The sequence below is a fragment of the Alosa sapidissima genome, chromosome 20 (genome assembly GCF_018492685.1).
Source record: "Alosa sapidissima isolate fAloSap1 chromosome 20, fAloSap1.pri, whole genome shotgun sequence".
NCBI lineage: Eukaryota > Metazoa > Chordata > Actinopteri > Clupeiformes > Clupeidae > Alosa > Alosa sapidissima.
This window is the reverse complement of record NC_055976.1, coordinates 772,745-800,283: the sequence shown is the minus strand read 5'-3', so window position 1 is coordinate 800,283 and position 27,539 is coordinate 772,745. Positions and strand designations below refer to the sequence as shown.

Sequence of the window (27,539 nt, the reverse complement as noted above, 5' to 3'; positions counted from 1 at the left end):
CCAAGATGGCGGCTCCAAATCTCGTCAGCGCTAGTAGGGAGCAGCGGTCGATGCGGCGTCTATGTATATTATGTCTATGCATTCAATCGCCCCTAAATGGCAGACCTGCGCAGTTGGTGGTTGAGAGATTTAAAATGCCAATGGCGGCCTTTGATTACGTGATTCTTGGTAGCAGTAGGCACCCGCAAGGACTACCACCGAAGTCCGGAGAAGTAAAGGGGGCTCGGAAGACGCAACGCACAACGCACCTGGGGAGAGGCCATATATCGTTCTAGCAGAGCGGTGTTCAGACCGGAATACAACGCACTCAATATATCCACGTTAAGGGAAGTAACTTGACCATCGTTCTATGAGTGAGAGGGCTGTCATCGCGGCTGTGGTGGACGTTGATTTCTACCCCTTTCCCCTGCAGTTCCGGAGACAGCTGAATCGAGTGGAGGAAGACGGCGAAAGAGAGGCCTACAACGCACTCTATGTATTGCACTAAAGGGAAGTACTCATATCGTAGCCTACCACTATTTGTGCGAGTGGCCTAAATTTCGTGTCAGTGTGATTGCTGATCACTGTTCCTCCCCTTCCGCAGCTCTGTTCGTGTCTGCGAAGAGGCGTGTGGGTCGTGAAAGCGAGTGCGTGCCATAAGGAGAAGACTACTGGGAGTGTCGGGTCTGGACTGTTCACCGCGGCGACCATTGAGTAGGCTAGCTAGCTTCGAGCGCTAGCAGCTACTACGTGGAGAAGTAAATCGCTGGGTCGTGAGTGGTGCATGGACTGTTCCTCTATAGCCCTTATTAGCCTTTTCCTTGTACGAGCTAAATACTACCAGTTGTCTAGCCTTATTATTATGTCCGGCTGCCCATGGTGCTAGATAGGCCTGCTATGTGATCCTAAATCTGGTGATTGTCTTATCGCTGTTAAGTGCTCTATGTCTCTGTGGGCCTATTGCCCGTTTTGTCTGAGTGTCGCCGTAGCTTAAGTTTGCTGTGTTGCCGTGGTGTTCAGTGCTCTTATGATTCACCGTGATACTGTTGGCTTGTATGGCCCTTTACGTTTGCTGTGAGGCTTGATAATTGTGTGCTGTGTTACATGATAATTGTGTGCTGTGTTATATGCCGTCACACCATCAGGCATACCCACATTGTGTAGAGCATTATAGCCTGAGATCTCCCTCCTCTAGAGGGCGCCAGAATATGGTATTTACCAGGCTACTGATTTGTTTTGTAGTTTCAGTGCTTCCATACTGGTCCTATACTGTAAACAGGCTGTAAACTTACATGGGCTATTGAATTGTTCTGTGGCCCTTCAGTTCTTTCACACTGGTCCTATACTTTTAATTGCTGACAACTGGTAATGTATTCTTGTGTCGCGAACTGTTTGTGTCGTATCTGAACCGCTCCATTTTTAAGATAATTTAATAAAACTGTTTTTTTTATAAAAAATCCTTCCAACGTCGTGTGTGCCTCAAGGGTCAACAGTTATAACCTGCTTCCCGTTACACATACACTAAATCAGTCAATGGGGGCTACTTAAACATTCAATTATCCTTATTACTGTAATCTATATGCCCACTTCTGAATTGGGTTGCATCTGTAGGCCTTTCTATGAACTCAAAATATCATCCGTAAAATAAGGTGATCGCGTCATCATTGAAAGTGGTGACTTGCGCTGCAACCCGCCCCTTTTATGTGAACGTGCACAAACTCCAATTAGGTTAACCCTGGCTCAACAAATCAACTTCATAATCAGTGTCGTAGTACCGATTAACACCACTTAAGATAAACCAGGGTTGACAAAACCTGGTTAACAAAGTAACCCTGGGTTACATCTGGGTAGGTTAAGCTCCCTTTGTAGTACAGGCCCCAGGTTAGCCAGCTAGGAGTACAGCTGGCTAGCTTTTATAGTCACTTTATATGCGCTGTTAAAGCAACTCAAACAATAGAAGCAGTAGGTTAGTAGCCTGACGAGCCAGACCCACATTAAAATGTAGGGTCTGGGCACTCACCGTTCGCAGTGCTCAGTCCGAGGGGCGGGATAATCAGTTGTCTTTCAAATTCCCTCTGCACGCAATAGGACAGCGGCAGTGCTATGAGTCCCATGCGTTTCCCACCAGCGGAGCTAGTTGGCTAGTTCAAACGTTTGCCTACTTAATAAAAGCTTAACTCGTGTCACACTGTTCGCCAGCAGCAACATCCATCTCATTTGTTTTCAAGTAGCAGGGAATACAAGCCAAACCGTTGCAACTCTGCCATCAATCGTTATGTTAAGCCCACCTAACGACTCTATACACAATTTCATTGGCCTAATTAAGTTTCGATTTCTGGAGCTCACAAGCCAACGGAGAGTTGCTAGACTAGCCCTGGCAGCAAATGTAATTTGCGGCCGCTAGGGGCGCGTCTAGATTTCTAGGCTAGTAGGTTAGCGCTACAGGCGAAAAAATAAAAGAGTAGCAGCAGCAAAAAAAAAAAGGACTCGTGTTGGTGAGACGTGAGGGCAGTTGCAGGCCCAATACAGGCAAACTTCGGTAGGCAAAGCAGCAGCGTTCACACAGAAGCTGTAGTTGTTGCCCATCCAGCTGTTAGCTGCAAACATCAACTACAGTCGGTGTAATATATTAAAGGGACACCAGGCAAGCCTGATGCTTTTTCTCTACGAAACTCCCCCTCGCTCGGTCTGAAGCTCTTTTCCTTTTCTTTGCATCTTCCGTCAAGGGTTTTCGCTGCTTCTTCGCCGGCTCTGCCATTATACACACGTTTGCAACAATCGCTAGCGTTTTGTTAGCCTCCCTCTGTGCTGTGGATGCAGGATGGAAACTGAAACTGCTTCGGTCGCCGGGTACGATACACTGAACTTGCAAGCGGGATATTCTTCCTACAGGCAGTAGAGGCGGGCGAGAGAGTCTTCATTCGCCCTGTAATGAGCCATTTAACCATATACCGACTTACGAAGATGAGTAATTAACACGAAAACGTTGCCTGGTGTGCCTTTAAAATAGAAAGTTAAGGCTAAAATTGATGAAGAAAGTTGGACTGAACACTCGAAGGGCTATATACCAGTAGATCTTTTCTCATCCCTTCTCCCCCCTAGTCTAACGGTGACCGTGTCGGAGTATTGAAATTGGTTGTGGTCTATTCAGCATTTCTCAAAATATGGGTCCGCAACATGGATACTGCTGGTCCGCGGAGTCGTGGAGTGAAATTAGGCCCGGTGCTTCATCTGATAATTTGCTGCGCAGTTGATCAAGAAACCGCGGATCGACGAAAAAAGAAAACAAACGTTTCTGCTATCGATGTCATTAAACATGGAGCCCTACAATTAAGTGGTGGTATGAGCATTCATTCAATGCGCGTCTGCGCGAGAGAAACTGAAACTAATCAATAACGTTGGTATCAAAGCTCCGCTTCAACCTGTTGGAAGGCTATTTATTTATTTAACGAAACTTAATAGAACGATGTTGTTTTTTGGAACTTCCTTAGAAACAGAGCAGAGACTGTATAATACCCCGACAAACACGGGACGTCCCCCGGACCTTATGCCGACATTCACGACGTCCCCGATTGGTCCCGAACGTCATGTTCTCTAGCGGACGTTCCGGTGACCTTATTGACGTCTGGAGCAAGTTATCGTTTGGTTATTGCGTGACGTCCGGACTTTCTGGGGACGTCACCGTCAGGTCCCTCGGATGACATTTGCATTTGGTCATTTCAAATACCTCCTAAGGACCCGACAATATTGTTATACCGGGGACATGGGGGGGACGTTTGTTTATTCACACATGGCAGCGGAGTTGAGAGCGCTCTGGCTACCGCCTGCAGGACGGAGACATCACATCCATGCACGACTTCACGTTACACGTCTGGGGATGACTAAAGTATCTATCTATCTAGTCTCTAGCAGTAGCTGCATTAGCCTACCGTAGTCTAAGGCAACATATCATAGAGTTTATGAAGTTGTGCGTCTATGAGCAAAGTAGAACCATATGTTTACTTTGCTCATAGACGCACAACTTCATAAACTGGGAAAAGGGTGGTAATGTTAAACTCAAAATGTATGTGCTACATGATTCAGCATGTCTGCGAATTATGTAGCACATACATTTTGAGTTTAACGTTAATGTATAACGTTACAAACTAGGGAAGGGATTTTATCAAATTCATGTTCGCTGATGTGATGCTTGGTGTAGTTAGCGAAGTCGCTATTCTTAGCTTGTAGCTTAGCCTACAATGCGCATTTCTTCAGATAACTGTCATTACGTGATGCATGTAACATGCTCTAAATAGGCAGTGGTTTATTTAACGTAGTCACGTACTTATTATCTGTTTTATTTTCAGAAACACACACACGGCCGAATTGGGACTGAACCGACTTTTGGAGCTGAATACGATGCAATAAAACTAGAGATATGTTAAAAACAGACCACGTAGCATTTGTTTAGGGTTGTCTAGCAACAGAAGTGACTTCTTAATTTGTAAAGCAAAACGATCTAGCTCTACATTGCAGAAGAATTAAGGATACTGCTTCTTCATGACTTCATGTTTAAATGTCATTGTAATTTATTTGACGCATGCTCGCGTTTAAAAGTGTCACGCATAGCTGTCCCTGATGTTACAGCAGCTCCTTGTGGAAACAGCAAAGAGTGCACATCCGATGAGATTTCTGACGAGGAGCAAGCTCTCTGCCTCACCAGAGCCTTACTGTTTATTAATAAAACAATGATATAGAATAGAAACATCTGGAATCTATTTATTTAATCTTAAAGTTGGCTACAAAGAGCATTCATAGCCTAGAGAAAACGATACATTTTTCTTTATCTGCAATGTTCCAGGAAGATAGGCTTACATTTATAGGCTGTCCCTGTTTGATCACAGGTCCAAGAAAACGAGTGGATATAACATCAATGCATTCTAGTTATGTTTCATGTAGCCTACTTTATTTCATGTTTCGAGTTTTGCTTCCCAGCATGCATTGTGTATTTTTAGTATTTTTGGCTATTATTAGTTTTTAATATTTTGAAACAATATGGTTTGAACAATTTATCTTAGGCTAGCCTAGGCCTACTCTGATGATGTTTTGAACAATATGCTACGGGATATGCCCATTAAAATGTTGTATTAGTTTATTAAGAAAATGACACCGTAGATGTGAAAGCAGCACATCCTAGCCCGGTATGTCCATGTCTACTCATCATAAGTGTAATGCATTCGGAGGACGTGATTTCATACATGCGTGAAAATATGAGGTGAGTGAAGTTGATTGTGTAGTTGTAGATCAAGTCATTAATTCGTGTTCATGTTCCGTCTACCTCTCTCCTAGCAACGCTGAGACTTACAGGATGTAATACCATACTAAATCGCGCTTCATGTTTTTTTTTTTTTTACCATCGCGGAAATATAAACGTCGCGAACGGCCGAACAGAGGTCCACGGGACGTAAAGGGAACCCTACACAATGTCGAGGAGGTGACGTTCGCCAGGGGACCTTTAGGGGACGTCGCCAGGACTTTATTTTGTTTACTGGGACACTGTATAGCATTGAGTATTGTATAGTCAAATTTCAATATAACGTGGCCAAGAGCTATTGTAGCCTTCTTTCTGGGTACATGTAGATGAGCCCTATGACCCCAAAGTCTGCCATGACCGGGCCTCAGGTCAAAGAAGTTTGAGAAAGGCTGGTCTATATAACCTGCATCAGAATGAGGTTTGCAATGGTGCACCTGAAGGCACGGGTTGAAGACCCAGTCAGTTACGTCACGATATGCACATTTGTGTAAATTCATTCCTACGTAATGACCAAAATTTTACTTTTTTTTTTACTTTGAATCTTGAAAAAAAAAATATTGACCTACCTACCGACCCATTTTTATTTATTTTTGGCAGTTACTGCAAACAAAAATATTTTTAAGGATGGCCTGAGGAACATAGCAGCTGATACCTACAGTGAAAACAGGCTACGTTTACTACATGATGCAACAGTGAAAGAATCGCAATGTAAAACGAAACCTACCATCAACAAGCGTTGGGCAGAAAAAAGGGGAGAATCCACAGGCAAGCTGCGTGAGTGGCGGAAATCAGGTGAGCAGGAACCAGCTAGTCAGAAAGGCTGTCACCAAGCTTATGTACAAGAACCACGAATTGGCTGGCCAATTATCTGCTAGCTTTGGCGTGAGCTAACTGGGCGGAAATATTCCATTCTGCTACATGTACATAGCTCTTCAAAGAAAGAATTCCATCCAATTTAAACAGTACAACATGGAAAATCATTGTGTGGTGGTCAGTGTTGATATTGTGGTGGGCAGCCACAAATAAGTCGATGTATGGGAAACACTGTATTGCACACAAAGACGTGCCTTTCATTTTTTTGGATTATTTGTTTTTTTCTGCTTATACACTTTTTTAATTTTGAAAGCCATAGTAATAGTTTAAGGGCAAAGCAGCAGTGGGCACGGCGTGGGACCTAAAGGAGCAGTTGAAAGGCCACTGATTGCCCCGCCACCTCTCCACTAAAGTGGGCATTGTTCTGCGGCAGCAATGGATGAAATGGAACGGCTGAGAGAGCAGATTCGTCAGCTGCAGGCAGACAACGACCGCCTGCAGCAGCAGCCGCAACCACCGCCGCCTCAGCCGGACAATTCTGCTAACCCTGCTTCTCATGAACGATTGGTTTATCTCCCCAGGGAACGAAAGTGCCCTGTATTTCGGGGTAGGGTGGGTATTGGCATTGTTGAGTGGGTGGAAGAGGTGGAGGTTTGTACACGTACTAGACATTTGGGTGCACTTGACAAAGCTTACTTTGTGTTTGATCATCTGGATGGGGAGGCTAAAGATGAGATCCGTTATAGGCCAAGAACTGAAAAACCTGGAAAAGATTGCAGATATTCTCAAAGAACTTTATGGGTGCTCCCAGTCTTATGTTGCCTTTTTCTAGAAAACAATTGGACAGTGAATCTTTAAAAGAATATTATGCTCTTTTCTCTCTGATGGATAAAGTTAAATAGGTCTCCCCTGACTCAGTGCCCCAGTCTGCTCCGTGACCAGTTTACAGAGCATGTTATTGACTCTGACCTCTGCAGGGAATTGAAGAGACTTGTCCGTCAGACCCCAGGGATGTCCATGCTAGAAGTGCGTGCTACCGCCATTCGGTGGGAGTGTGAGGGCAGGCCCAGTGACTTCAATAGAGGTAGGAGCCATTCAGTTCCCTCTCTTTGCGCTTTGCAATACTCCAAAACTCTTAGCCACCCTGTAACCTCCCTTGTCGCTCAGTGCCCGAAGGTAGCTGTGAGAGTAGGGGGAGTAGTTGTCAATTGTCTTTTAGACACAGGGTCTATGGTATCTAATCTACCCTGGTGGAGAGTTTCTTTGCGCAACACTTCAAGGATTCAACAGTGTAATTGGTTGCAGCTTCTGGCCGCAAATGGTCTAGACATACCCTATACCGGGTATGCTGAGCTAATGGTTGAAGTGCTGGGGCAGGTAATCCCCCAACGAGGTTGGCTAGTGGTTGATCCCCCAGGTCAGCTCGCTCCTTCTCTTGTGTGCTTGGAATGAATGTTATTCGCGAATGCTATGCTGAACTATTTGGCCAACATGGTTTGTCTTTGTTCGATCTCCCACCGGTAGTTAATGCCTCACTCCCATGGCGGCACGCCTTGCAGCATTGTCATCGGGTCCAGCTCAGCTCCCCTCCACCCGAAACGGGTGTAGCTAAAATTAGAGGTAGAAGGCCCATTCATATACCTGGAAGCACGGTAAAATTGGTGGCAGCCACCTGCTCTCCTCACTTTTGTGATGCTCCTGCTGTCCTGTTGGAACCGACTAGTGGCTCCTTACCTAGTGGTCATCCCTGTAGTCAACGTGGGGTTTACACGTGCTACATTATACCCCCGCCATTCTTTAGGGTTGCTTGTTCACGCCACTGTTGAGGGCCTCCCTGTGGGGATTTCTGAAGACCCACCAGAAATAGAGTCTGTTGTGGCTAGCATGCAGGCTCCTAATGGGGAAGCCAGGCCTAAGTCAGTGAGGGAGCAGATACAGTCCCTTGATTTGTCAGTGCTATTGGAGGCTGAGCAAGAACAAGTAAGGGCATTCCTGTTAAAACACGAGTCAGTGTTCTCTGCTTTTGAGGGTGACCTGGGCTGTACTAATCTGATCTCCCATGATATACCTCTGCTGGACGACAAACCAGTCAGGCAACGGTACAGGCGTCTCCCCCCTTCTGATTATGATGCAGTTAAGGCCCACCTGCGACAGTTCCTAGACAGCCAGGTCATATGAGAAAATAGTAGCCCCTATGCCTCTCCCATTGTGATTGTGCGAAAGAAATGCGGCGGCCTACGTATGTGTGTGGATTACAGGCAGCTAAACAGCAGGACCAGGAAAGATGCCTTCCCTCTCCCTCGCATCGAGGAGTCCTTGGATGCACTATCAGGGGCTCAGTGGTTCTCCATGCTGGACCTGGCTATATAACCAGGTACCTGTAGCCAAACAAGACCATTCAAAAACTGCCTTCCGCACGCCTTTTGGGTTATTCGAATTTAACCGCATGGCCTTTGTAACGCTCCAATCACTTTTCAACGGCTAATGGAGAGAATGTTTGGAGCACAACATTGTCAGTCCCTTTTACTGTATCTGGACGATATAATTGTTTTTTCTTCCAGTGTTGAAGAACATATACATCGTCTGGATACACCACCGTGTCCGAACTGAGGTCTTTCCCTGGTTTCGCGGGTTATTACAGGCGATTTGTGGAGGGTTTTTCCAAGCTGGCAGCTCCTTTAAACCGCCTGGTGGCGGAGCTGGCCGGCACCAAGACCCGGAAGGGCCAAGGCTTGATGGGGTGTGGACCGATGCCTCCGAGACCAGCTTCCAGGCATTGAAGCAGAGGTTACAGACGCCACTTTGGCGTTTGCTGATTTTAACCTACTGTTTATCCTGGAGGTGGATGCCAGCCACACTGGTCTCGGAGCAGTGCTATCGCAGGAGCAGCAAGGAAAGATCCGGCCAATCGCTTACACTAGTTGTTGTCTCAGTCCAGCGGAAAAGAACTACAGTTCGATGAAGCTGGAGTTCCTTGGAATGAAGTGGGCTATGACCGACAAGTTTCGTGAATATCTGTGGGCCCAACAATGCACCGTTTGGACGGACAATAATCCCCTAAGCCATCTGGGGACTGCCAAGCTGGGAGCTGAGCTTGCTGCTTTTAATTATACCATACAGTATACGCCTAGTCATATTAACAGGAATGCAGATGCTCTCTCCCCACTACCTGCAGGACCACTGGGACCGACCACAGAGTCCTTCACACCGGGGACAGCATTACCCGTTATCATGCAGCAAATGGCCAGACATCAAGACCCACCACTGGCGACCCAGATGACTACCTCGGACTTCCCCCCTGCACCCTCGAGGAGTTAAGAAGGCTGCAAGCAGTTGACCCCACTTTCGGGGCCTTTCTGCCGTTCTGGCTGGCACAGGGACCGCCCGACCAGGCAGTGCAGAGGAAACTACCTGACCCTACCCGTGTACTGCTGCAACAATGGGAACGTGTTGTGGGGGCCGATGGACTGCTCTACCGCCAAACCTTCCGTCCAGATGGGGGTGAAGAGGTGCATCAGCTCTTGTTGCCTGCATGCCTAAAGGAGGAAGTCCTGCAGCAGCTCCACAACGACCATGACCACCAGGTTGTCCAACGGACCACAGAGCTGATACGACTGCGGTGCTATTGGCCAGGAATGGGGGAAGATATAAAGCAGTGGTTTCAGAGCTGCGAGCGATGTACCCTTGCAAAGTCTTCGCAACTCAGACCCCATGCGCCCATGGGGCACCTCCTGGTGTCTCGCCCAAACCAGATATTGGCTGTGGATTTCACCTTCCTGTGGATCTGAAGTGCCGCTGGCCAGAGCACCTACCCCAATTAGCGCTGTCCATCAGACAACTGGAGACTCACCGTATTACCTGATGTTCGGCAAGACCCCCAGTTACCGGTGGATTTCCTGCTTGGCAGGGTACAAGAGCCTGAACACAGGCATGTGTGTGAATGGGTCCGAGAGCACCAGCTCCGCCTTAATGTGGCCTTCCAGAATGCCAGGGAGCGTTTGCAAGCTGCTCCCGCCAAGAGAAAAGGATGGCATGACCAGAAAATCCAGAGTGAGCCACTGGCAGAAGGACAGCACGTCTACATCAGAGACCATACAACGAGAGGCCGTTCAAAGATCTAAGATGCCTGGGGTGCCACGGTCCATCAGGTCATCCGTGCACCTCCACCTGGTGAGGTGGTATACTCTGTGGCCCCAACACAGGATCTAAGCAAAGTACGACAAGTGCTCAAGCCTGCCAAAAGTGCTATATAAATAAATACAATTTATTAATATAGCACTTTTCAAGCACAAAGTGCTCTATAGACAAAAAAACAAACAAAACAAAGCAAAAAACAAAACAATAGTAATGACAACAATAATAATAATAATAATAATAATAATAATAATAATAGTAACTACAAATGCAATTCCAAGGAATTACCAGTGCATGAAAATGCTAAAGTTGTGATGTAAAATATCATGTATAGTTAAAACAGATAATACAGAGATGGTTGCTACGGTGATGCTAGGATAGACATGACTGTTGCATAGCTTAATAAAAGTTGATAGTTTAAAAGTAGACTGTTTAAAAGCTGAATGTAGATAGCAGACATGTGGACTCGAGTCACATGACTTGGACTCGAGTCAGACTCGAGTCATGATTTTAATGACTTCAGACTTGACTTGATAAAATTCGGCATGACTTGCGACTCGACTTGGACTTGAATACTATTCACTCGAGACTTGACTCGGACTTTGCCTCTTTGACTTGTGACGACTTGACATGTCTCGAGTCAAAAACTAAATTTCCTGATCGTGGACCAGTCACCCCAGAGATGCTTTCCCTCCGCGACTAAAAAAAAAAAAAATAGCGGAGACAAGCGGCCAGTCCAGAGCACAGTTCAGTGCTGCCGCTACCCCCACATGCGTTACGCACTGTGTGTAGGGTACCAAGAGACAGAGAAACGACCAACATTTAGCTAATAACTAGTAGCTTTACTGCAAACTGATTTGCACTCTTGTTAGAGAACGTTTACAATGTCAAAATGCACCAACAGCATGTTACATAAAAATGATACTTTTCGAGTCCTCTCCATTAAGATCCAACTTGAACTTATGCTAGCCTACTCCATTTAATTGAGAACCCCATCTAAGCACGCACGAGAGGGAGAGAAAACGAGTGGCAGGTTCCAGCTGGCTTGTCATTGTTGATGATGATTGATATTTTCTTTTAAATATAAGAAACGTATAAAAGGAAATTTATCCGGTTCTCACTACTGTTATAAACTATGAGATCCAGGTCACTATGACATAGGCTGCACTCACTGTGATTTGGAAAGTGGACAAGAATATGAAGAGTTGTCTTTGCCTTTGTTTAATGGAAATGGTGAGTCTTGAAGTAGGCCTATTCAATAATTTGTTTACATGAAGCACATTGATATGCCGATTGAAACGCATTCCACTCAGCTAGCTAGGTGGCTACTGGCTACTAGGCTCATAATTCACATTTAATTGCAAACAGAAAATGTCAAGCAAGCATCATGTCATACATGCATCTATTTCCAAAGGAATGAAAGCTGTTTGTGCCAACTTAATATAATGCTTATCATTGTTAATATTGTGCTATTCATGTGGCACAAACAATGTTTGAGTTTGTGGACTAGCCATAGGAATGGAGCTGGTAAAAAAGATCATTATGAGAATGTGTGGACAGTGGCACACAATGGGCGACAGTGCACCATTTACAAATGAGATAAACAGCATCACATGTGTAGTATTTCTTAAGAAATGAATACTTTAAAACAAAATTACTGTGTCATTATTATCTTTTAAATAATATAAAAGTGTTGACCTTGGCTTCCCTTATGAGTCGCCACTGGCAGACAGCCTAATAAATTGTTTGCAGGCAAATCTGTGGCCTAGCGCAGTGAAATGCCATCAGTCAAATTATTACTCATCCTTACAGTGGGCTCCGAAATTTGGAAAAACAATATTTTTATTTGTCATGTAGCTATCCGTTTTGTACAGATTACTCAGGTATGCACATGTGTATATTGTATGCGCATGCATATATCGTAAAAGATTTCAAGACAGAAACATTGAACATATTTTAATCTGTATTTATAAAAAAAATTTCTGTGGATTAGATGGAAGTGTTAAAATTATGATCGATAGTCTAATAATGCCATTATTATGACCGCCGCGCAGCGAAGCGGCGGTCATATAGGTTTAGTCAGATTTTTTTTTTTTTTTTTTTTTTTCTTTTTCTTTTTTTTTCTTTTTTCTTTTTCGCATGCCCAAATTTCCGTCAATGATTCCCGGGACACTGAAAGACCGGGGTACACGAAACTTGGTGGACATGTAACCCCACATGGATAGCATGGAACCATCGTTTTTCGTTTTGATCTGTAGCCCCCCCGCTGAATTGGACCCCCCGAAAGGAGGGTAGGGCAGACACAGTTTTCTGTGAATATCTCGAAAACCGTAGGGTTTAGGAGGACCATTTTTTTTTTGTATGTTGATCTCAAGGGGCCATGTCAACCCATTCCATAACCACTCATTTCATGTATAGCGCCACCTAGTTAAACACAAAAAAGTAAAAATGAGGTGGTGTAATTGAAGGTATCTGTGACCTAACATAGTCAAAACTGCACGAAATTGGAAGTGTAGGATCATTATGACACCCTCTGTATGCACGCCAAGTTTTGTGGAATTCCGTTCATGGGGGGCCACACAATAAATTAATTTATGTTACTATACACCAACTGGCCTGTAGGTGGCCGGAGACAGTTTTCTGTGAATATCTCGAGAACCGTAGGGCCTAGGAGGTCCACCTTTTTTTGTATGTTGGTCTTAAGGGGGCATGTCAACCCATCCCATTACCACTTATTTCATGTATAGCGCCACCTAGTTAAAAATTAAAAAGCAAAAAATTAGGTGTTTTCATCTCAATATCTCTGGCTGACAAGGTCAAAACTGCACGAAATTAAAAGTGTAGGATCATTATGACACCCTCTGAATGCATGCCAAGTTTTGTGTACTTTCGTTCATGGGGGGCCTTACAATAAAATAATTTATGTGTACATTTAGTGACGTACACCAACAAGGATTCCCGGGACACTGAAAGACCGGGGTACACAAAACTTGGTGGGCATGTACCCCCACATGGATAGCATGGAACCGTCATTTTTCGTTTTCATCTGCAGCCCCCCCGCTGGACTGGACCCCCCGAAAGGAGGGTAGGGCAGACACAGTTCTCTGTGAATCTTTTATGGTATGTTGGTCTCAAGGGCCCACATCAACCTGGCTCATAATCACTCATTTGTGATTTGCCCCACCCCCCGGTAAAAAATGAAAATGCAATATTATTCTGCTTTAATCGCTCCTAATGTATCTTCAGTTAAGATGTTCAGAACTGCACCAAATTTTATGTGTATGATTGACCTGGCATTCTCTGGGGGTCTGGGGGTATGCCAAGTTTCGTAGAATTTCATCCATGGGGGGGGCTAAAAAAATTAGGTTATGTGTACATTTAGTGACTGTACACTCATTGGCCTGTAAATGGCGGTGCACACATATAAACATGCACACACACAGGCACCCACATACTATCGGTATTAGAACGGCCGATACATAATTACAAATTCAATAGGATCAAAAGAAAGCCAAAATATTCATCATCATCATCATGGCTGCATTTTCAGTATTGGCGATAAGTAGTCGTTTGTCCACTAGATGGCGCATCGTTGCAGTGAGACGTAATTTTTTTGGAAGTTAAAAGTGGGTTGAAAAAATAATGGACACTTCCTACAAGGACTGTAATTTACCGCAGCGAACATCTAATAAGGACAGGACGATGTTCACATGAAGTGTAAGTGAGGATGAAGTGAGGATGTTTATCGGACATGCTTGTTTTTTACTGCAGGTACGTTAATCTTGTAATATCAATAAGGACCTAGGTAATGTTACCGTTAGCGTTGGTTGAGTGATGGAGGCCCATTTGATTGATTGCATTTGTAGAAAACTATAAATGCGGTTATACCAAGCAAATTGATAGCAGCACTGTTTGTATCTTTCGACTGTCATTTATTGCACGTGCTACAAAATCATTCTGTGCAATGGAAGATTTACCAACGTTACACCGGTCTGATACAGTTTTGCCTATACATGCGTGAGACTGAGACTCCTGTTTATTTTGTTTTAAGTGCGTGCAGGGTGTGAGAGGGGAATCGATGTGCTTTGATTCCAGCTTGGTAGTTGTAGTCTGTGAAATTAAAAAGCATGTGTATGTGAAGTATCCAAACAATGACACCTTCATTTCATTATGGCTGCTTTAGCAACACACCTTAAGCTACTGTGTAGTGGGTCCCATTTAGAAGTGGCTACTTCATTCGCGCTTTCCTTGACTCATGGAACTGCGTGAATGTTATTACAACTTTTCGCCACGATATGGCAGTTTAAGTCCGCTTGATACTGTAAGTCGTAAGCCATTGGTTTCCAAAGGAGATTTTATTTGTGTCGCCAGCATAGCCTATTGACAATTTATGTTGTAAATAGGCCTACCTTATAATCCTACCTGTAGCTTAGGGAAGCTAACAGCTTTCTATTAGGATCTAGTTTGTTAGTTACAGTTTTGTCATAACTCCCTAATGCATTTTTGCATTTAGAATAGCCAGAGCGTGTATATCTCAATCTGAAAATGAAACAATATCGGGTGCCTATGGACTAGGCTGGGTGAACCCAGCCTGATCTGCCCGCTATTTATTTTTTGATTTCTTAAGATTGAGCTTGGTTTGATGAAAGCCAGACTAGCCATGGACCTCAGTTACACAATGCAAGGGAACATGAATCAGCCTATATTTGCACGAACAATAACGGACAAAAGCTCTTCAACTTTGGCCCGTTAAAATGTGTATGAACAGTCTAGCGACGCATTTCATCAAGGCCCATTTGGACATGTCAGTTATTTGCACCACTGGTTAGATGTAAAACAGCATTTCGTTTCAGACTACTGTTACTTAATTTGTGCATTAACAATAACGTTTCAGACTACTGTTACTTAATTTGTGCATTGACAATAAAGTATTACATGAACTAAAGATGACTAAAATCTTATGTAGAAGAAGAAACATTCACAAAAAATCCATCCATCCAAAAATGACCTTTGTTTTTGATAGCTGTTGAAAACGGCATGGAACTGACAGAGATGTTTTTGTTTATAAATACATAATAAATAAATAAATAAATAAATAACATTATGCTGATACCTTTTGCTTTTCCCAAATACAATGTAGCCTACAGGTGTAAGTGACCTTTCATCAATCCAGTTGCAATGGATGAACTGTGATGACCTGCCCTACTTGTGATTGTTTAGAGATTTTAAAGGTTTTATAACAATGCTACATCTTCTTTGGCTATTCTACAATCTATTCACCTTTTCAGCACAAGTAGGCTACTTTCTGTGCAGCCGCACACACACACTCAGGCATGCCAAACAAGCATACACAAAAGTTTCAAGAGTGGGGGATGGAGTAAAAGATGAAGACAAATTGAAGTGTGATTTATTTTCGCGGAATGGATGTACAGGACTGAGCGGCGGTCATATTTTGTACCGCTATGCGGTACATCTAGTTAAGTGAAGAGTACCTGATGACTTGTTCAGGACTTGAAAAAGATTGGGACTTGGACTTGGACTCGACTTGGCTTTGATGAGACTTGGACTTGGACTCGACTTGGACTTGAGTGCTAAGACTTGGGACTTACTTGTGACTTGCCAAACAGTGACTTGGTCCCACCTCTGGTAGATAGTTTAGAAGTTGATGATAGACAGTAGATAGTTTAAAAGTTGTTGATAGACAGCTAGTTTAATAGATAGTTTAATGATAGTTTAAAAGTAGACCGTTTAAAAGTTGAAGGTAAATAGTTTAAAAGTTGTTGACAGACTGGAAGTTTAATGAATGTTGATATTCAAATAGTTTAATGGCTGTGTATAGGTAGATATTTGATGATAACTGAAAGTTGGAATGGCTCTAATGTTTGCTAGTAGTTATGCTAAGATTTTTAACTATGCTAACCATGCTACTTAGCTAATGTTTTATAGCAGTGCTAGCAATGCTAACCATGCTACTTAGCTAACGTTTTCTAGCAGTTTAATGAATGTTGATATTCAAATAGTTTAATGGCTGTGTATAGGTAGATATTTGACGATAACTGAAAGTTGGAATGGCTCTAATGTTTGCTAGCAGTTATGCTAAGATTTTTAATTCTGTTAACCATGCTACTTAGCATTGCTATAAAACATTAGCTAACATGCTAACCATGCTACTTAGCTAACGTTTTCTAGCAGTTTTGCTAAACATGCTAACTATGTTAGCAATGCTAACTATGTTAACCATGCTACTTAGCTAACTTAACTAACTTTTTCTAGCAGTTTTGTTAAACATGGTAACTATGCTAGCAATGCTAACATGCTAACTATGTTAACCATGTGACTTAGCTAACCTAGCTAATCATTTTTAGTTGTTATGCTAACTAGCATGCTAACAATGCTAACCATGTGACTTAGCTAATCTAGCTAATCATTTTTAGCAGTTTTGCTAAAAATGTTAACAATGCTAGCAATGCTAACATGCTAACTAGCTACAGTGGGTAGGAGTCATAGTTGATGAAAAGTGTTGACGTAGTTGATGACGAGTTAAAAGTTGTTGATAGACAGCTAGTGAATGTATATAGTTTAAAAGTTGAATGTAGATAGTTTAAAAGTTGTTGATAGACAGCTAGTTTAATAGATAGATAGTTTAATGATAGTTTAAAAGTAGACCGTTTAAAAGTTGAATGTAAAAAGTTAAGTAGTTTAATGGGTTTCATTGTTTAACAGTGGATTATTATAGTGAGGACTTTTATTTTGAAACAGTTTTGGGCAGAGGAAACAGTTGAATAGGATGTGTAGTCTTAATTGACCCAGATTGTATGCTTAAAGCCTGAGGCTGCAGGTGGCCTGAACAACCATAGACATAATATACATAGACGCCGCATTGGCTGCTGGAAACAAGAAATGCGGCCGCCATCTTGGACCGGTCATACTCCTCGTTGCATTGCAGCAGAAGACACAAGATGACAGCACTGTGCAGCATGTTCTGATAGTTTAGCTCACTAAAATTTCGAAGTAGCTTGCCCAACACTGTATTATTCACATGTCATTTACCCTAACAAGAATAAGATGCCTCTCAAATTCCTTTTCATTCATTTATTTATTATTTTGTATCTCTCCAGAACAACTGCCTTGTTCAAGAAGACTGTGAATGAACTGAACGGTCTCCTCACACCCCTGGAACTGAGGAAGGTGCAGCTCTTCATTGCAGTACTGGAGGGCATCTGCTACACTGTGACTGAATGTTTGATTTATGAGCTCCACCTTCATCACCTGCATTCGCCACTCTGTGACCCATTTTCCCATCGTCTGGTTGACTCAGTCCTCTTTTATGGAGTACCCAGTTTACTATGCCATCTTATTTGCCCACCTGCTGTCTGAAGCACTTTTGTTCTCAGCCAAAGTGTACCCAAGTAATTTTAGCAAGGTGGGGACATACCAAATGACATGCACCAGTTGTCGAAATCATAGAACCAACTGCATCATGGTAACTCTGTCTCACTGAGCCTGTGAAGACACTCCCTGATTCTTTACTGATTGCAATGAACGGGTTGATCTTAGCAGTTTCTAAAATGTTTCTTAATTCCTTTTTATTTAATCTCTTCATTGGGGCTGGAACCTTTCTGTGAACTGTAAATAACAGATGCTGTTGATGAACCCATTGACACTGTACAAGTGACAAGTCACCTTTTTGTCTTGAATTGATGAACTGTTACACTTACTATGCCAAACCAATGTCTGTTTTTTAAGGATCAGAAACAAACCTACAAACTTGCACTTTACAATATTTATGGAACTTGTCTAACAAATGCTGTTGATATTGAACCCAGTTACTCCATTTCCTTTATGCCACACCAATGTCTGTTCATCACTTTATTTTTGATGGCACTGAACTGAAAATGTTAATGGATTTTTTTCTGTAAATTTAACTCATTAAAACTTGTATCAAACCAGTTTTTGTCTATGCTGTCAAACGTGGATTAGTTATGTTCCCAGTTTTTATATTGGATGTCATCACTTTATAATATATCATATATCAGAATATTCTATTACTGTTAAGCCCACTATGAATATTAAAATACACACAACCGTGTTTCCTGTATCATACAGCTTTTCTACTGGGAGGTTTACAACTTATTCTGAGTCAATTTACCCAAGTTTGTCACTAAACCACATAGGCCTACTTGGAATACCCCTCAGATGTCTGAATGGCTGATCTCACTTAAATGTTTATGGAACCTTTCTGTGTACTGTGAATAATGCTGTTGATGGAACTTTTCTGTCAACTGTGAACTATATTTAACTCATTAATCTTGTATCAAACTAGTTTTGTCTATGCTGTCAAACATGGATTATGTTCCCAGTTTTGATATCGGACGTCAGGTCACTTTATATCATATATCAGAATATTCTATTACTGTTAAACCCACTATGAATATTAAAATACGCTAAATCATGTGTCCTGTATCATAGCTACATGTATGACCTTTGCAGCAAAAAAAACCGCGTGAGAATCTGTTCGGTATTCAGTGAGATATGATTAATTAAGTGCGCTGACAGCTCATCTCACCGGCCAAACAGATTACACTGAGTGGAGTGGATGACCGGTCCAAGATGGCGGCTCCAAATCTCGTCAGCGCTAGTAAGGAGTAGCGGTCGATGCGGCGTCTATGTATATTATGTCTATGTGAACAACTGCCATAGGATTCTAATTGCTTAACGGCCGTATTATGATGTCACAATCGGCAATGTTAAGTCTATGGGGATTTTTAAAAAGTTTTTCTTTAATAGTTTAAAATGTATAAAAGTTTCAAAGTTGAAAAGACATAGCAGCTTGGTCCGTTTGAAGACCTACGTTACAAAGTTTGAACGAAGTTTCTAAGTTAAACTGTTCAAGAGAAATTGCGTACGGAAAAAGTGGTAAGCGGAATAATAAGAAGAAGTTGTCATGTATAGTTAAAATAGATAATACAGAGATGGTTACTCCGGTGATGCTAGGATAGACATGGTGGTTGCATAGCTTAATAATAGTTGATAGTTTAAAAGTTGTTGATAGACAGCTAGTTTAATAGATAGATAGTTTACAAGTAGACAGTTGAATGTAGATAGTTGCCTCATTCATGTTGTGCCTCAACACATTCATTAAACGAAAGTTCATGAACTCGTTCATATTTTGAGCGAACGTGAACTGAACGTACTGTATTGGTACTAGCCTACTGCCTGATGAACGTTACTGTGAACTCGTTCATTCTGGTGTCTATGAATGGCACACTCTTTCAGTTTAACTTCGTTGAAAAGGGTGTCAGATTTCTAGAGCCTTCCACGCGAAAACCTGGCTGAAACACACCGTAAAAAGGCCTTAATATAGCAGCATGTAGGTCACCATTTGTCAAACTACGGGCCGCGGTCCACAATGTGGACAATGGTCTGCAGAGTGAAATTATTCTCGGGCCATCGTCTGATAATTTGCTGCGCAATTGATCAAGGAGCCGCGGACAGAAAAAGAAAACAAACATTTCTGTAATTAGTAGGAAATACTTGTGTCATCAAACATAGAGGCATAGAATTAATTAGTGGTATGAGCGTTTAGGCCTATTCAATGCATGCGTGTGCACGTTGGTAGCAAAGTAAGCTTCAACCTATTGGAAGGCTATTTAATTATGAAACGACATTTAATAGAACGACATGGATTATGGACAACGTCCATAAAAAACAGAGCACAGACTATATAAAACACTGTTTGGCATTAAGTATTAAAGTCAGCCAAAAGCTATTAATTAGTCTTAGTTAAAGATAGTTAAAGATATCCAGATCAGTGATTTACGCATGATCTGATCCACCATTTACCATTCATTGTGTTTCCTGAATCCTTACATTCAGGCATTCAAATTAAATGTAATTAAATAGCATATAATATTCATATAAATATCAGTGTATGATGCTTGCATGAGAGAAACATCCCAAAACAACAGCACCCATATAACTGCTGTTGTTTTGAGAAGTATTTCTCATGCAAGCATCATGCAACAATGCAAAAACAATGAAACTATTGTAGGCCTAATTATATTTTACATTAGTAAAGCAGTACTCTGATGTGCATGTTTTCACAAACTTTTGTGAACAATCTTAGCACTTTAAGCATCGACTGTTTTGAAGTGCATGTATAGCAATATAGTATAATAATAATAATAATAATTGTGATATCATTATGATAATTTGATGGGGGGTGGGAGGAGGGGGTGGGTTCATGTAGGTGGGCCCAATGACCCCAAAGTATGCCTTGACTGGGCCTCAGGTCAAAGAAGTTTGAGAAAGGCTGATGTAGACGACAAAGCAGCAAGGAGGCATCGTATGATCATTTAAACAAGTTTTATGACAAGGTCGGTGAGGATGGGAAAAATCGTACATTTCTGTGCAAACTTTGCCCGCACTTCAGTCACAGTCATTATTCATTTAATCATTAAAGGTCCAGTATGTAGGAAATAATGGAAAATAAACTGTAACCATTCCAAAAATGATCACCATATGTTGTCAGAGAGTGAGGAAACACGATGAATTGAAGTAATGGCTTATTTGACAACATTACTCTAACCCGTGAAACCCCGTAAAACCCATGAAAAAAATCAGTTACGGGGCGGAATCTCTTGGAATTTTAGTTTATGTTTTGAACGATTAATTCTAGAATAGCGTATTAATAATGGGCTAGCGCGTCCACCTATTTGGGTTGCCAAATTAGCAAAGGCCAACTGTCAACAGCTGTCAGTTGTAGTCATGAACGCCTACAAGAGGCAGGCAAATTTCCAAAATTAAAACAAGAAACAAATTAAGTGGACATCGGAGGAGCTTCCTGAAATGGTGACGTCTTCGTCAAACGAAGAATATCAAGTCTGACGCAGAGCTGGCCATATCTTGAATTTCCCCTGGGGATCAATAAAGTATCTATCTATCTATCTATCTATCTATTTCTCCACAACAGGTAGCCTATGCTAAACTTCATCTGCATCGCTAACTTCAGCTACATATGTTACGTTGGTTAGAGAGGTATTTTTTGTTTTCACTGTTTCCGTAATGTGTAGCTGGGTCATGGTTGGAGAAACGTTAAAGCAGCTGCAGGTCAACTAACGTTAGCTAAGTCTTCATTACATCTGGCAACCCAGAAGAGGCTCGTGTCTCGCGTCTGGTAGTCTTGATAACGTTCACCAGTGTTTTGATTTTGGCCAACAGAACGTTCGGTAACAATCCTACAAATCGCACCTTTAAATAAAATACAGTACACGTCTTGGTTCAATAGGTTACGTGCAGTCATTTTAATATGTTTTAATAAACATTGAACCAGTCCGGCCCTCGGCTTGTAGCAAATTGGGTTTTTTGGCCCTCTATGTATTTGACTTTGACATCCCTGGTATAGGTAGATATTTGACGATAACTGAAAGTCGGAATGGCTCTAATGTTTGCTAGCAGTTATGCTAACAATTTTAACTATGCTAACTTAGCTAATGTTTTCTAGCAGCTTTGCTAAAAAATGCTAACAATGTTAACCATGTGACTTAGCTAATTTAGCTAATCATTTTTAGCAGTTATGCTAACTATGCCAACAATGTTAACTATGCTACTTAGCTAACTTAGCTAATGTTTTCTAGTAGTTTTGTCAAAAATGCTAACTATGCTAACAATGTGACTTAGCTAATAATTTTTAGCAGTTATGCTAACAATGTTAACATGCTAACTATGCTAACCATGTTACTTAGCTAACTTAGCTAATCATTTTTAGCAGTTTTGTTAAAAATGCTAACAATGTTTACTATGCTAACAATGCTACGTTTTCACATACCTTGGTTGCACAGGGGAAATGCGTATCCAAACCGTAACAAGGCTGTACATTTGTCTGGACACCAGGGAATCTCCGACGGTAAAACTATTTTATAGAAACTGGCCTAGCCGCTCAGCGGCTAGCTGGGCACCATGACGTCAGGGGGCTACCGTAGCTGCGGAGGGACAAACTTCACCCAGACCGTGACCACTCTGCCGGTTAAAAAATGCAAAGAGGTAACCAAGGATGGAAAACCATTGTCCCTTTACTGCTAGACCCAAGTACTTGAGAGTTAGTAGCCCCATCTGCCCTACTCACCACTGGCACTAGGAGGTGATGTGGGTTGGCGTGTCGTCCTGCATTGGTCCGAGCTGTCCTCCGGGGTGCCACCGAGCTGGCTGGTATCTCGTCTATGACGGGAGCAGGGATGGAACTAGGCGTGTCGTCCTGCATTGGTCCGAGCTGTCCTCCAGGGTGCCACCGAGCTGGCTGGTATCTCGTCTATGATGGAAGCAGGCAAAGCCAGCATGGGGGCATCCACTGGCGGAGTTGTAGCAAGTTGGGTGGGTGGAACATCTTCCCGGGACCGGACAAGGACCCACTGGCCGGGGGTGTCACCATCTGCTGGCTGGGTTGTGTCCACCTGCAGTTCCACAGGCCTGTCGGGTGTTTGCTGAATTCTCTAATATTACAGAATCTTTTAATTTACTACAGCATGTGTTAGAACCAACTCACAAACATGGGCATACAGTACTTTAGATTTAGTTTTTTCTCTTGGCTGAACAATGTTTTAGTGAAAGACCTATTAGTGTCAGACCACCACTGTGTCATCTTTGACAGTGTTCTCCCAGTTGCTGTTGCACCTCTCACACATATTGTTAGTTTTCGCAGTTTTAATGATCACACTGCCTGTAATTTCTCTTCTTTGTTTAACAAACTTAGTGATACCATGCCTGATGCTGGTGGGTTACAAGATACAGATGACATGCTTAACACATTTAATGAGTTATGCACCACCATACTAGATACTGTAGCTCCTCTTAAAACTAAAAGGAAACCTATTGTTAACAAATCTCCCTGGATCATCAATGAAATACGTAGCCTCAAAAGACTGTGTAGGAGAACTGAACGCAAATGGAAAGCCACTAAGCTTCTGGTTCATTACCAACATTTGAAAGAACTAACTTCCTCCTTTAACAAAGCAGTCAAAGATGCCAGATCACAGTATTTTTCAAACCTTATTGCTAACAATCGAAACAATTCTAGATTCCTGTTCAATACTATTGATCGCCTCCTGAATCCTACTCCCGCCACTGTATTGGCATCCTCTGCTGATGAGTGTGAAAAGTTTTTATCATATTTTATTGATAAGATTGCTAATATTAGGTAAAATATCCCATCTCCTATGTCTCTTGCTAATGTTCCATGTCCCCCTTCTTGATCTAATAACCTGAGCCATTTTAGACCTATCTCTTTACAGACTCTCACTGACATTGTTGCAGTAATGAATCCTTCATCTAGTCCTTTAGACATTTTACCAGCCACTCTTCTCAAAAAAGTGTTTAGTGCTATAGGCCCTAGTTTGCTATCAATCTTAAATAATTCTCTTTCCTCAGGGTGTGTCCCTGACCTTTTCAAGACGGCTAGTGTCCAGCAGTTTCATTTAGTAGCGGTTCGAGACCCACGTGGAGTTTATTTAGTTTTATTTATTTGGTGGCATATTCATGGTCCAGCGCATGTAGTCTAGCCTACTACAGACAACCTGACACTTCCAACGCCGACACATCATGTTGTAAAACTTTATTAAACAACAAAGTGGAGCATCACAAACATTTCTATTTGAATTTGAGTTAAACAGACGAATCTGCGACCAGGTATCGGAGGCTAAATCATCAGCTGAACACACCTGCAAAAGAAGGGGGCGGTTACGTTAACTCCAGAGGCAAAGTAAACAGTCCAGCCAGTTAACATGAAAGCCAGTTACCGTATAACACCACACCCCTCTGACTGATGTATTGGCTGTTCCAGTAGTTTACATTTTCCTGTTAAGATTCTGCCCAGCTGTATTCTGTATTTATCCTGTTAGTAACAACGACCTCCTCATCCTTGTCCCACTTCTCCAGAGTACTAGAGCAGCTGCTCATAAGAGAGGTTCCTGGATCCACCTTTGCGCACTGCATCGCGTATTGTAGTGGTAAACTGCACCTCACAATATTGATTGAATCACTTGCTTGTAGTGGTTGTGTCTATGTGTGTGCGCGTGTGTGTGTATACATTTGACTGTAGGCACCAGAGTCCAGGTTGGTGAACTTCACGCTTATCCCGGACAGGTAACCTACCTTGACAGCGAATCAGTATTGTCCTGTTACATTGTTAATGGTATTGTCCCTGGTAGCAGCCAATACCAGTCATGGTCTCCCCCTTTAGGCCAGTCCTTTCCGTTTGCACCTATTGTGCCTCTATCATGACTGTATGGCTCTTTTAATTATATTATTGCCTAATAAAGTGCTGTTATTTTTCTACTGAAAGCACGTCTCTGTCTTGTTCATCTTTGGTGCATTTCTATGAACTTGCCTGAGATCAGGTATTCAGCAGTTAATGTGCAAAGTATATCTTGGTGTGAGAGGCACCAGGTGGCGTAGTCAAGAACCTTTAAGCCTAGTTCTGGTCGAAGTTTCACAAAATGTCACACTGGTCTCTTATATTGTATTACATTTTTATTGCTGGTCTCTAGACTTTATCCTTGGACTTATTTGCATTACCACCATGACACACACCTCATAGAGCACCTTACCACTGCATATTGAAACACAGGGAGAGCCTCATGCTTACATCCTTCGTACATTCACGTGAATCCTTGATTTAGTATCTTTTACTGTCCTTATTAGTGGATTTGTTATTTTATCATCCTTAAGCTACTGGGACCTTGAATTCCCCTTGGGGATCATTAACGTATAGTATATAAGTATATACTCTTTTGATCCCGTGAGGGAAATTTGGTCTCTGCATTTATCCCAATCCGTGAATTAGTGAAACACTGCACACAGTGAACACACAGTGAGGTGAAGCACACACTAATCCCGGCGCAGTGAGCTGCCTGCACCAACAGCAGTGCTCGGGGAGCAGTGAGGGGTTAGGTGCCTTGCTCAAGGGCACATCAGCCATGGCCTACTGGTCGGGGTTCGAACCGGCAATCCTCCGGTTACAAGTCTGAAGCGCTAACCAGTAGGCCACGGCTGCCCCAAACGTATATACAGTATCTATCAATCTATCTGTTATGTTCCTTCCTCCAATTTCCTGTGGTGGATTTAAAAATGAAAATGTTGCACATTGTGCTTTCATTTACATGACATTTTTTAAGGAATAACCATTAAAACTGACAATGCACAGGGTCTTGTCATTCACCAGTTCCACAATTTGATCCATGTCAAGCACATGCCAGTTCAGTCAAATAGGAGATCATCAAATCAGGGAAAAGCAGAACAGATTTTTTAGTACACAAGTTAAACACAAATATAGTCTGATAAACAATACAATACAGCTGTTTTGAACGAAAACAGTAGAGGTCAACTACATTTCTTCTATCCCAGATTCATCTGATCCATCCAAGTAAGTTCGGTAACTCAGAATACATTTCATAGATTTAGGTGGTTCTCAAAGCTAAATTATAGATTTTTGCGACAGTTTGTTCTTATTAATTTTTTGCAGCAATATTTAAAATAAATGAAGGTCATGTAGGGAGTTTGGTGCCTCATAACATTGGTATAAGATAAGATTCATACCAAAACCTAATATGATTCTCTACAACCTTCAGGGGCTGATACATGAAACGTGGCCTATGCACCATGCGAAAACTAGTTTTTCATGAATATCTCGAAAAGTAAAGGTTTTAGGGCCTATGCTTGTTCATAACACTAATATAAATGTGGTGTTTCTGCATATTTTAAGCCCAACACCACTCTCTGTGACCTTCAGGGGCTGAGATACTTAATTATGGGTCTACAAAGTGTGTGTGGCCATTTCAGGGCCTTCCCCCACCTAATTTTTTGGGCTCCTTGCATTTTTTTGTTTATTAGGCCCTAAATGAACAGAAAAACATTGGCTCAAAAATGTTAATCATTTTTTGCAGCCATTTGCCCTAAACTGACCAGACTAGTACCAGGGTACCACTTCCTCGATGTAGCGCCTAATTCTAGTTGGTCGAGCTGCTTGGCGTGGTCTATGCCACAAAACAAGCTTGTCAAGGCAAGGCAGTGTCTACATGTGAATTGGGTTCCTGCACAACAAGTAAGGGAGTCACACACAAAATACTTATTTCACTTTAATGTTGCCTACAAGCAAGCAAAACAATGCTTTGAAAACATCTGTTTTTGCTGGAAGGGCAAGGAGGTAACAGGACAACAGCACAAAGATTGACTCTGGGGTAGGACTAATGTTATACGAGTATTACAGGGTATTTACAGGATAATAGCCTATGAAAACAGGAAGACAGCAGAAAAGTTCAAGTTAAAATAGGCTATGTGGGGGAAACCTGGAAAAAAACGGGACGGTTGAAAGGAATGAAAGTAGTAGCCTACAAGAACGGGAAAGCGCAAAACAATAGGTTGAGAGTGTAAGGAGAATAATGTTGTAACATTGTAACGTTAACAGGCTAGCATTTTAGTGCTAGTGCTAGAACGTTTTCGAGTTGACTTTACAAGCTAACTGTTGCTTAACAAGATTATTTAGTAGGCCTAGATTGAAATAATTGCTCACATAATGTTCTTCATCATCACTGTCAAGAAGCTCTTGCATCAGTGGAATTGAGTTCTGAATAATACATAAACCCTGTTTCAAAAGTGCTGTAGTGGCATCCATATTGTAAATGTAAGAATAACCGTTCGTAAATTTCGAACTTATTCGATTTTTCAGAGTGTCAGATTGAATTTACGAAAGCACTCGATATTAAACCACTACCTACCTAGCAACCAACATAGCAGCCATTGAAATAAAGCATCTACCTCAGTTTCCATAGCAACAAACACGATTACCCTAGCAACTATCATGGAAACAGCTTTATTTAGCGTTGCAACAACCATGTCTACCTAAGCAAAATCATTGTAACTATCTCTACATTATCTGTTTTAACACTGTATTTTACACCATATGGTCTGCATCCTTTGGCAAGCTCAGAAGGGGGCGACAAGCGACTTGAGAGTGACGTGTTGGAGACTTTTCATTGGCAACAGTAGGCTTGCAACTTTGAGACCAGCGGCCTATTAAACCAACCAACAATATAAAATATGAAGAGCTATTTTCTTTCATTGAGTTAAATCGAAACAATATCTTCTAGTGCTCATGGACTGATAGCCCACAGACAAATGTATAAGAATGATTTCCCACGGTTCTGTGATGTTCTAATGAGTTCCTGTGACACAATGTTTTACACCATTGACTGAAAAAAATAGCTCCATCATTAGGTTTATCCATCATAGCGAACAGGCATGTCACAGAAATCTTCTCAGTAGCAAAGGA

At 42.1% G+C, this 27,539-nt stretch overlaps 1 long non-coding RNA gene across 1 annotated transcript; it reads left to right on the top strand.

Annotated features, from left to right (window-relative positions):
- On the top strand, window positions 1-25,766 carry LOC121694929. Its single transcript, XR_006025952.1, has 3 exons — window positions 1-1,344; window positions 7,110-7,115; window positions 25,755-25,766. It is a non-coding gene; the product is annotated as an uncharacterized LOC121694929 (long non-coding RNA).
- Window positions 25,767-27,539: the final 1,773 nt, after the last annotated feature.